The following is a 12,510-nucleotide window of genomic DNA, read 5'->3' on the forward strand; positions in this document are numbered from 1 at the left end:
GATATACGTTACCAAAAGGAATAGCTGCCCCAGGAAGCAACTCAATGGGACAGTCATAATGCCTGTGTGGAGGAAGCTGATCTGCATTATTCTTGTCACAGATGTCAGAGAACTCTTTATATGCTGAAGGTAAAGTAAATACCTGTACCGGTGGTTCCGCAGCAGTGGACTCGGGGACAGCTTCAGTTAATGCTGAGTTGCTCCTTGTTGGAAAGATAATCTCCTTGGTCTCCCAGTTGATAGTTGGATTCTGAGAACGCTGCCAAGGGATGCCTAAAATCACAGGAAATTGAGGAGAAGAAATTAACAAGAGAGTTGCTCTTGATGATTAGGCTCCAACAAAATCTCAAGGGGTGCGGTCTCCTGATCCACAGGCCCAGAGATTAAAGGTGACCCATCCACTGCTTCCATGGTAATTGGAGAGGCTCTTTGCTGAATTTCAATACCATGTTCCTTGGCAAATGCGATATCCATAAAATTGCCACCTGCAATCATAGCTGCACTGGAAATCCACTGTCCTGTACACAGGATCTTAATTGGGAGAGAACAGCACCTCCTCTACCTCTCAAGATGTTTTACCTGCAGGCTCTTTGGAAGGAAGGGAAAAGTTAGAAATACGGTTATATGCAGCAAACTTCTCCTGCCTACGCTCAGTAAGGCGAATGTCAATGCGCACACAATGCTGTATAAATGTTTCTAGCTCTTGTGGTGATTCAGAGCGAGCTAATTCATCCTTTACAATGCTAGACAGACCCCTTTTTAAAATAGGTAATTGTGCATAACTGTCCCAATTAGTATCTACCGCTAATCTCTTGAATTCAGTAGCATACTCAATAACAGAACGTTTAGCCTGGTGTAAAGACAATAAAGCAGATTCAGCGGTTGCACGGCGATTAGGGTCATCAAACATTAATGCCATAGTGGCAAAAAAATCATCCAAATTATTTAACCGCGGGTCACGAGACTCAATCATCGGATTTGCCCAGGCGAGCGCTTGTGCAGTCAGCAGCATTATTACACACAATACTTTGGATCTATCATTAGGAAAACGGTCAGCATGCACATCAAAATATAGCATACATTGATTCACAAAGCCACGAAATTTGTCGCGATTACCATTAAATCTGAATGGGGGCAACTTAGGTGGGCTAGCTGGTGGCGGTTGCCCAGAGGGCAATGTCGCTTGTGCAGCTATTTGCGTGCTTATGTCCTGAAAAGCCCGTCCATACTGGAACTCTATGCCAGCAAGTTTGTTTTCCTGGGCTGCCATGCGGGTGCTTAAGTCCTGTAAAGTTTGTCCAAACACTTGTTGATTGTGTTCAAAGCTTCCAAACTTCTTTTGCAGACCTTCCACATCTTTCTGCAGTGATCTAATTATAGAAAACACCTGCTCTAATCTGCTCTCTGCAGTCATTGTTCCACCAGACTCCTATTTTGTGGCTAGAGTATCCTGTAAAGATTATAAGGGATAACTCAGGAGACTCTTTGCATGGAACAAGACAACTACAGGACACAGTTTTATAAGTGGTAAAGTCTATATTATCACACGGTGATTCAAACAGGTGCAGAGAGAAACTCAAGTCCACAACACTTGGTGTAAATATTAAACGCAGCTTAGCAGTCTATAGGAAACTTCAGAGGAAAATGCAATCACGCAGAAAGTCTATGAAGCACAATTATTCTTGAGGATACTTGACACGAATAAGTCCTTGGTAGTCCAAACACAGATAGATATGCTTATAAGGCAGTTCAAATAATATCTTAGCACAACCAGGGAGGCCTGGGTAAAAGTCTCAGGTTTAAGCAGAGCAGCAACAGCTTACATGTCCAGCAAATGCAGATGGAAACAAACACAAGCAGCCAGATGGAGGATTACTGGAAACCGATATATGCAGCAGAAACTCAGAGCTGAGTAGCAGGATCTCCACACAGGTTCACAGGAGCAGGTGCAGGTGCAATGCCAGGGAGTCATCAGGAGCTGGATGCAAGGCAGAATATTCTAGCACAGACTAAAGGCTGGGGTGGAGTTATATAGCAGGAAGACACAGAGCACATGAGACCAAAGACGCCATCTTGGAAAAGGGCAGTAATGCACAAAAGGTAATCAAAATGTTCAGAGTCCTGACACAGTATAATTGTGAGAACAGTGACAATGTGATTGTGGGAAGTTGGAACAGTATAATTGTGGAAGCAGTATAATTGTGAGAACAGTGACAATGTGATTGTGGGAAGTTGGAAGAGTATAATTGTGGAAGCTGTATAATTGTGAGAACAGTGACAATGTGATTGTGGGAAGTTGGAAGATTATAATTGTGGAAGCAGTATAATTGTGAGAACAGTGACAATGTGATTGTGGGAAGTTGGAACAGTATAACTGTGGAAACAGCATGATTGTGAGAACAGTGACAATGTGATTGTGGGAAGTTGGAACAGTATAATTGTGGAAGCAGTATAATTGTGAGAACAGTGACAATGTGATTGTGGGAAGTTGGAACAGTATAATTGTGGAAGCAGTATAATTGTGAGAACAGTGACAATGTGATTGTGGGAAGTTAGAACAGTATAATTGTGGAAACAGTATGGCTGTGTGAACATTATGTTTGGTGCCCATAGATAAGAGTGGCCAAAAGCATCATAAGTTTTCCTGTGCAAGTTGGTTGCCTACTTTTGCTACACATTAAGTTGTAGCTAACATAGAAAAACTAAAAAAAATACAACATGAAGAGCAGACTCACCATAACCTTTTCAAATGACAAATGCACTCACAGGCTGCAGCAGTCCCCCAATAATAAATGCTAAAGCAGCACAGGTGCAAGCTACTGATGAGAGCAACCACCCACTCGCCCAAACATTAGAGGGGTTGGCTGCCTAGTATCAAAAATGCACACAGGTATGGCTTGCATAAGATACTATTCACACAGATAAATGTGATGCACAGTGTCTGGACAACCTATTGATCACGCCCAAAGTATTAGCAGGCGGGCCGTCCAGCACTATATATATACATGCAACTCACGGAACAACATAAAGGGGCCCTGCTGCACCCTGCAAAAAGATGACAAAAAGTGCAAAAAAGATGAAAAATTAAATAATGTATATCATACATTAGATGAGGTATTAGTTACAATTTTGGCCAAAATGGATAAGCTTGCAACCCAACATCAAGGGTCTTCATCAACTTGCAAGTCCTACTCTAATATCAAAAACAGCTAACATAGAAAAACTAAAAAAAAAAAAAAATCTGTGTGAATAGTGTCTTATGCAAGCCTTACCTGTGTGCATTTTTGCTACTAGGCAGCCAACGCCTCTAATGTTTGGGCGGGTGGGTGGTTGCTCTCATCAGTAGCTTGCACCTGTGCTGCTTTAGCATTTATTATTGGGGGCCTGCTGCACCCTGCGAGTGCATTTGGCACGTTAAGTTGTACTCTTAAAAAGCTGGTAACACTGCTTATGAATTTTGAACTCTGCTTTTTTTTAGGGACTGCTCTCAAAGTTAAAGACAAGCGTTGAAGAAGATAGACACACACACGCACCTGCACACTAATGCTGCATCCTTCTAGTGTTTATTTCAACTTAGTGCTGGATGAACAGCTACATGGCGCAGTGTTGTAGTTAATTGTCCTCCATGATACTTTCCAGTGAGTGTATTATCTCACTTCTGTGCTTGATTCTCAGCTACACTGCTCAATACTATTGTATAATGTCCTCCATGCTGCGGCTTCTGTGGGTGTGCTGTTGTGAACTCTGTTTTTGGGCTCCCTCTAGTGGTCACAAGCGGTACTGTGTAGTGTTGTCTTTCTGCAGGTTGGCAGCATCAGCTGGTTCGTTATCCTTGGTTGGTTTCTTATTTAGCTCACCTGGATACTCAGTTCCTTGCCTGCTCTCAATGTATTCAGTGCTCTTCAGATTCCTTGTGACTACCTTGCTCCCAGTCTCTCCAAGACAAGCTAAGTTTTTGTTTGATCATTTTTTGATTATCAGCATTTATTATGTTTTTAGTCCAGCTCGCTAAAATGTGATTTCCTCGCTTGCTGGTTGCTCTAGGGGACTGAGTTTTTTCCCCCCACACCGTTAGTTGGTGCGGGGGTTCTTGAAATCTCAGTGTGGATATTTTGTAAGGGTTTTTTACTGACCGCACAGACCCCTTTACTATTTTCTGCTATCTAGTATTAGTGGGCCTCATTTGCTAAATCTGTTTTCACCCCTGTGTATGTGCCTTCCTCTTACCTCACCGTTATTATATGTTGGGGGCTTCTCTATCTTTGGGGATTATTTATCTGGAGGCAAGAGAGGTCTTTCTTTCTCTCTAGGGGTAGTTAGTTCCTCAGGCTGGCTCGAGACGTCTAGGATTTTTAGACACGTTCACCGGCTACTTCTAGTGTGTTTGGATAGGTTCAGATTTGCGTTCAGTCCAGTTTGCCACCTCCCTAGAGCTTGTCCTATGTATGTTACTTAGCTGGAGTAATTTGTGATCCTCAACCACTAAGGATCATAACAGTGTGCTACATACATGCAGGAATCTCCTATGCCTGATGAAAAATTCGGATACTAGTTGTATAGTGGCCACAAATAGTGTTATTCCTTGCACAAACATAGCAGACTATTTTTAAAATGTCACCTGAAATGACAGCTATGCACATTTGCTGACAATTTTTTTCATTTAGATGTATACATCAATAAAAAATTGTCTGCAAATGCAAGCATAACTTTGACTATAGAAAGCCTAGGCATGCAATAATTCATTGGATGGTGCTAGGCAGGAGGTCAGTCCACGTGCACTGGTCCATTATAATCAGCAGTATACAAACATCTGATCCTTTTGGTAGTCCTGGGACTTTTATAGCTGATATTAGAGATTTGCCCAGAATTATCTACATACAAACAAACCTAACTTATAATCAATGTGCCCTAAAAGGTCAATTACCTGAATCAACCCCATGGAGTCAAACACTGCACTGGGTGTAGCAGAATTAGATGAAGATTTCCCTCAAGTGCCACCCAATTCTCATTCAGCTCGGTCTGTGAAACAAAATGTTCTCAATCTCAACTCTTCCTTACCACAACATTTCACAAGAAAGCTAAGGAACACACTTAATGTTTGTATATAGACCTATAGATAAGGAGACAGATAATAGATATTAGACAGATAATAGATAGATAGATAGATAGATAGATAGATAATAGATAGATAGATAGATAATAAATAGGAAGATAATATATAGATAATAGATAGATGATAGATAGATGATAGATAGATAATAGATAGATAATAGATAGAAAGATAATATATAGATAGATATTGGATAGATAGATAGATAATAGACAGATAATAAATATTTTATAGATAACAGATAGATAAATAATAGACAGATAAATAATAGAGAGATAATAGATAGATAATAGATAAATAGATAATAGATAGAAAATAGATATAAAAAGATAGATATTGGATAGATAGCTAGATAGATAAAAGGTAGATAGATAATAGATAGATAGATAATAGATAGATATAGATAAATATTGGATAGATAGATAGATAATAGATAGATAGATAATAGGTAGGTAGATAGGTGATATTGTAGTTAGATGAACTGATAGATGATTGACTTATAGATATATAAATAGATGGACAGATTGCTAAACACAGTAGATAGATTGGTGAATACATTTCTTTTTCTAGTTCAATATTCTCTCATATAGATAAATAATGAATACTGTAGAGATGATTGATAGATGATAGGTACATACATAGAAACTGTTGATAGATTGATAAATTGATAGATGGCAAAATGAAAAACATCTTTCTTTCTTTCTTTCTTTCTTTCTTTCTTTCTTTCTTTCTTTCTTTCTTTCTTTCTTTCTTTCTTTCTTTCTTTCTTTCTTTCTTTCTTTCTTTCTTTCTTTCTTTCTTTCTTTCTTTCTTTCTTTCTTTCTTTCTTTCTTTCTTTCTTTCTTTCTTTCTTTCTTTCTTTCTTTCTTTCTTTCTTTCTTTCTTTCTTTCCTTTTCCCCCATCCATATGGAAACTATGATATATGGCAGCCTGAACCTGTCCTTTATTTTCCACCTTCCTTTTCAGGTACTGGTCGCTCTCGGTACATTCATGGTCGTCAGTGCTGCGTCTCCACCTGCTGGATACCATCCATAATTATCCATTACGACATTGCAATTCATAATGTCCAACACTGGAGGAAGAACGTCTAGTGCATGTAATTGTCACAACTAATCCATGTTATTGGGACAACTAATGTATAAAAAAAATTATAAAAAAACAAAACAACTAAATAAAAAAAATATATATATATTTATTAGGTACACCATGCTAGTAACGGGTTGGACCCCTTTTGCCTTCAGAACTGCCTCAATTCTTCGTGGCATAGATTCAACAAGGTGCTGGAAGCATTCCTCAGAGATTTTGGTCCATATTGACATGATGGCATCACACAGTTGCCGCAGATTTGTCGGCTGCACATCCCAAAGATGCTCCATACAAGGCAGGATGGATCCATGCTTTCATGTTGTTTACACCAAATTCTGACCCTACCATCCGAATGTCGCAGCAGAAATCGAGACTCATCAGACCAAGCAACGTTTTTCCAATCTTCTACTGTCCAATTTCGATGAGCTTGTGCAAATTGTAGCCTCAGTTTCCTGTTCTTAGCTGAAAGGAGTGGTACCCGGTGTGGTCTTCTGCTGCTGTAGCCCATCTGCCTCAAAGTTCGACGCACTGTGCGTTCAGAGATGCTCTTAGGCCTTCCTTGGTTGTAACGGGTGGCGATTTGAGTCACTGTTGCCTTTCTATCAGCTCGAACCAGTCTTCCCATTCTCCTCTGACCTCTGGCATCAACAAGGCATTTCCGCCCACAGAACTGCCGCTCACTGGATTTTTTTCTTTTTCGGGCCATTCTCTGTAAACCCTAGAGATGGTTGTGCGTGAAAATCCCAGTAGATCAGCAGTTTCTGAAATACTCAGACCAGCCCTTCTGGCACCAACAACCATGCCACGTTCAAAGGCACTCAAATCACCTTTCTTCCCCATACTGATGCTCGGTTTGAACTGCAGGAGATTGTCTTGACCATGTCTACATGCCTAAATGCACTGAGTTGCCGCCATGTGATTGGCTGATTAGAAATTAAGTGTTAACAAGAAGTTGGACAGGTGTACCTAATAAAGTGGCCAGTGAGTGTATCTCAGTAAACCAGGAAAAACTAGAATTCGGTTTGTGATGCCGGGCCCTGGGGGCAATAATTTTGTGTTCTGTCTGCAGACTCCTCATCAAAACAATTTCTCGCTGAGAGTTGGGACCTACGGGTGGAACCTTCTTCAATGCTATATTGGGAGACCACTACAAAGAGTATCCAGAAAAGCCTTACCTACACTCAAAGTGCCCCCAAACACAGTATGACTCCTCTCCACCCCGTCAGCAATATCACCTTTTTAGAATTGAATAACTCTTTTTCTATTCATTTTTTCATCTTTTTTCTTACAGTATATATATATATATACTTTGAAAAATAGTTATGGAAAAATTCACAACAGAACAATGAGTAAAAATAATCCAATTTTATCAACGAAATCAACGATCAATTGTGCTAATGTTCGCCATTTTCAACATGAACCTGAAGGCGATCCCAGCATCTGGGCCTATCCTACAACTCACCGCAGAAGATTCAAAGGATGCCGAATGTATTCTCATATTACAGGGAGTGCGGCAAATGAACTCGACTTTGTAGGATCCACAATCTAAAGAGGAGTTCTCATACCAAAAAACATCTCTCGAATTTCCTGCAAGGTCACAGGTGCCGCTCTGCAGGAATTAAAAGGGGCCAATATTCATGACGGGGTCTTGTAGCCCAACGTTCTTGGTTGGGTAAGTAATTTTAGGGACATCCCATACTATATGTAACTTCATTCTTCAATGTAATCCACATTTCCTAGAAACAGTGTGGGCTCAGATAATTTTACTTGATATCATTTGTAGGTAAATACAGATAAGATTTCCGGATAACTATTTTTATTCAGCCAATAAACCTTCGTACACTTTGTAAAGACTTTGAACATGTGCATTAACACGTGTTTCCAATTTGTTCTTCTTTAAAAAGAATCTGTCAGGTCCCATATCTGTAAAAGACATCTACAGGGTGGGCCATTTATATGGATACACCTGGGGGGGGGCATTTAGAAAGTTGGATCCAAAATGGCCGCCATGGTCACCACCCATCTTGAAAATTTTCCCCCCTCCCATATACTAATGTGACACAAAGAGGAAGTTGATATCACCAACCATTCCCATTTTATTTGGGGTATCCACATACATGGCCCACCCTGTATTATAGCCTTTATTCTAATGCAGTATTTTAAGTGGCACAATAACTCTGCTGTAGTCTGAAAATGGAAGTTACAATCTGCAGCGTTGTAAGTGCGAATGAGGCTGGAGGCAAGACTAATCTGTTGGGAAGTCTTTTCTCCAAAACTAGGCCCAAGAAGGCTTCTACTCCAGCTTTTCTGGGCATAATTGTGATGATTGATGCAATCCTCATCTTGGTAGGACAGGCGAGACATGGCGCGCTCATGCAAGACATTACAGGTAATCTAGGGGGAGTAAAACGAGGAGAGTCACTTGCAGAGAAGGATCTGGATGCTAATAAAATGGGAGCAAAAATATCCTAGAAGGGAGAAAAACATATAGAATCTCTTGTAGAGAAGGATCTAGGTGTACAGACTAAATACCAGCATGCAGAGAAGGATCTGGATGCTAATAAAATGGAAGCAAAAATATCCTAGAAGGGAGAAAAACATATAGAATCTCTTGTAGAGAAGGATCTAGGTGTACAGACTAAATACCAGCATGCAATGTCAATCAGCGGCTTCTAATGCAAGCAGGGTATTGTCATGTATTAGAGACACAGGCTGAATGGTGGAGTAGTGAGCCTGGCAGAACATGCCGTTCATCCCCCTGGGAAGCCCCCCAAACCCAGGACTATCCCACTGGCACAGGATAGTTAATGGACTTACTGGTTATACTGGTTATACTACTAACTAATAACAGTGTTACGTCATAATAACACAAGACCAAATGTATTAAAACAAGAATTATAAATGGTGTCAGATGACAAAGTTATGATATCTCTGCCGGAAATGGATGGCTGCCACATGACCTCCTGGTGCCACCTATTGTGAGATAATGACAAGTTAATAGTTTTCTTTATTAATAAGGTTATCTGCCATTTGATCCCTGTCCTGGCTTCTCAGCACCTTCTAATCTGAATTTATACTGATAATGACGCTCATACACGGGTTTACGATGGTCGAACTTGATGAACATGAACAGAAGACCATCTAATGTGAATGAGGGCATGGTTGCTGTCCAAGGTAGATATCCGCTTCAATTAAAGTGTTTTTGGTGCAAACAATGACAATATGTCCATGACAAGTGAATGCACTGCACCCTTTATCTGACGAGATATTGTATCAGTGCTGTGGTGCAATGCTGCCGCAGTGCAGAATGCACAGCCTCTGCCAGGGGAAGCTGGTGGAGGAAGAAAGGTTGTGCTCACAGTGCAGCACCACAGTGCGGCAGCGCAAACGCCACTAGGTACACTAGGTAGCGAGAGAGTGGTCAGACAAGCCAAGTCAGTAACGGTCAGGAAACGCAGTACCAGAGGAAACAGAAACAAATGTGGTCAGATGCCAGCCAGAGAAGTCAAAGCCAGGCAGGAATTGAAATGCCAGAGATGCGAGACAGACAAACGAGTCAGAAGTCAAGCCGGATCAGATACCAGGAAATCAGAGTACGGGGAACAAACATTTAGTCATGTGGGGTAGCAGGAGTGGGAAAGCATGGGGACTAAGCAAACGGGCAGAGGACAAATCAGGGTGTAACGGGGTCAGCCGCTCAAGCCTGGGCAGGAACTATAACTGACACTGCCTGCAGACAGCAGCAGGCAGAAATAGCCAAACAGATTCCAGAACGAGGCCGAGGAAAGTTAACCCCTGCATGACCAGACCTGGGATAGCATAGCAAGAAACACACCCCGGCCTGGATCATGACATCTGGAATCCTGAGATTTGGGGTCTGCAGGCTCCTCCCGATTGGAGAAGTCTGCATGATTGGCCTTCGTTCCATTAATTGTCCATGGGACTGTCAAGTACAGTGCTGCACCTTCTCAGGCTGCCCCATTGACAATTCTCTATACGCCACTACCGGTAATGTTGCAGATACTTTACTACTACTGATACCATTGTATGTGGTCTGATAATGGTGGGGAAGGAATCCAAGTGTGTCGGCCTCATGATGATGCTGATACAGTTCAAAGTGGTCCTCTTCCGGAGATCCGGGGCACCCGGACAGAAGTCCGGGGCATGTGCAATGCCTTAGATCACCTAATAGTGGTAATGACACTGTTACTTTCTTTTTCATTTGAAATTTTGCACCCCTAAAAATTTTGCACCCAGAGCAACACAATCGCCCTCACACTACGCACCTGCCGCTATTGTTATGTCGACATTACTACAGATTTTTTTTGTTTCTCTTTTTTTTTCTCATGGTATTAGTTGATTTTTATTTTGCTCCAAATTCTTCAAAAATAGTGTATGTGATTCATATAGTTTGCACATAATAAATACTGCTTTTTTTTCTGAATATAATATGGTTTGAGAAGAATTTTCTGGAGAAATTTATATCACTAAATAAAAAATTAAATAGATATTATAGATGTGATCATGTTACAGCGGCTTGCTGAATGTGAATTTTTTTTCAAACCATATAATATTCAGTATGTAAAATAGTGGGCAGGTCAGTGAGGGATCAGTGATGGTGTCTCCGCGGTGTGGGATGTTTTGGTCTCCCCGAGGTCATTCAACCGTACCTTTACAGTGAGGGATCAGTGACCTGTCAGAAGCTATACTGGTGAATACCTAATCAGAGCACCACATGCAGTCCTCCCACAGGCCGCCCCGGGGCACGAGCATATCATTAAATCAAAACTGAAAATAAAGATTAAACAAGAACCACAAGACGGATTTCATCACCAGGTATCATTGTAATCAGTATAACGGCGCCGACCTGACACTGTGTGTAGGTTACTGAGCACAATCCTGCTGACAGAGTCACTTTAAAGGGGTTTTCCATGTTATCTGTATTTTGCCAAAGTTGTTAGACACATGGCACTTCCTAATATATAAGTATTACAGGTTCTCCTCAGAATGACTACAAATGGAAGGGCAAGTGAGTAGATCTGTCCATCAGCCTCTTCCAATAACAACACAGTGGACATGAGAAGACTGTTTTTTAATTGGAGTAGGGCAATGGACACGTCTGCTCAAAATTATTGAAAACATAAAAAAGCAAGTAAATGAGCACTGAACAATTATTAAGAAAGGTACTGCTTCTTAGTTGGACTTTTGGTTCCAGGCAGACACCAGTCTTGTTATTCCCCTTTCAGTATATGAATACCACTATGTTTTCACAGCAGGTAAAACTCAGTATTGCTATCGTACAGTGTCCATTTAGATAACAGTTCTACACACAGTTCTTACATTTTTTTTTTTATTATCCGTTCAACCCAGACCGGCATGACGACTTCTCCCAATCAAGACTCATCTCACAGAGTTTGTGTCAATGCTGGGAGATATATACATTTGTTTCCAGATTGTTCTATACACCTGAAAGTGCTGGTAACAGACATAGCAGTGGAAAAGTAGAGATCAAGTCTCTTGATATGTATCCCTTTGAGTAAGAGAATAAAGTGCAAAATTCAGGAATAAAAGTACAGGAATTTATTCCCCAGACAGCACAAACATAGACAACAAAGGGTGAGATCACATGTGGAAAATTCAAAATTTATTGTACAAATATATATATACTGTATATATATATATATATATAAATATACAAATGGCATTTCAAAGCTATATACAATTCATACTGTATGTAAAAATGTAAAATACAAGTCATTTATTTTATATAGAGAATTTATAGCAAATGATATAATGAAAGCTGTAAGGAAGCAAAACTATACCTTGTCATATAAACACTAAACGGCAGGTGTCGTTCTTATGTTCATCTATGGCAGGCAGCGGATATCTGCCTGATGTTCATGGCGGACTGAACAGCTGGACAACCGTCAGGCCCCCACTCTGCCCACACGGATGACATTGGCTAGTAGTTACCCCATTTTGAAGCTGTCAATAAAGCTGTTTCAAACCCAAATTAACGGTGTACCCATGGTCCGTAACATAGCAACTTGAAGACCGCATAATGGTTACACATTAATTCTTTTTTTCATAACCATGTTCTTCAGTGGATTGTCCTTTTTTTTGGCAAATAAAGTTTATTGAAACAAGCACACTTCTATAGGCCTTGTGTTTCAAAGGATTTACTTTTGTTACCCATAGCAACCAATCAGAGCATAGCTTTCGTTTTCTCAACTGCACGTGAAATATGAAAGCTAAACCGATTGGTTGCGATTGCTGTGATTCGACCTCTAAGTGAAGATCTTGGGAACTGCGG

At 40.6% G+C, this 12,510-nt stretch overlaps 1 protein-coding gene across 2 annotated transcripts in view; it reads right to left on the reverse strand.

Moving 5' to 3' along the window:
• Positions 1–12,146, reverse strand: part of LOC143806056 (uncharacterized) — a 36,482-nt gene extending 24,336 nt beyond the window's left edge. Inside the window, exon 1 of one of the 2 annotated variants that reach the window (XM_077285987.1) lies at positions 4,925–5,021. The gene's annotated coding sequence lies outside the window, so the exon portion shown is untranslated. Of the gene's footprint in view, positions 1–4,924; positions 5,022–12,019 lie in introns of those variants that run through there. The other variant, XM_077285988.1, reaches the window with a different exon arrangement.
• Between the last annotated feature and the right edge of the window lie 364 nt (positions 12,147–12,510).

Source organism: Ranitomeya variabilis, chromosome 2 (genome assembly GCF_051348905.1).
Source record: "Ranitomeya variabilis isolate aRanVar5 chromosome 2, aRanVar5.hap1, whole genome shotgun sequence".
Lineage (NCBI taxonomy): Eukaryota > Metazoa > Chordata > Amphibia > Anura > Dendrobatidae > Ranitomeya > Ranitomeya variabilis.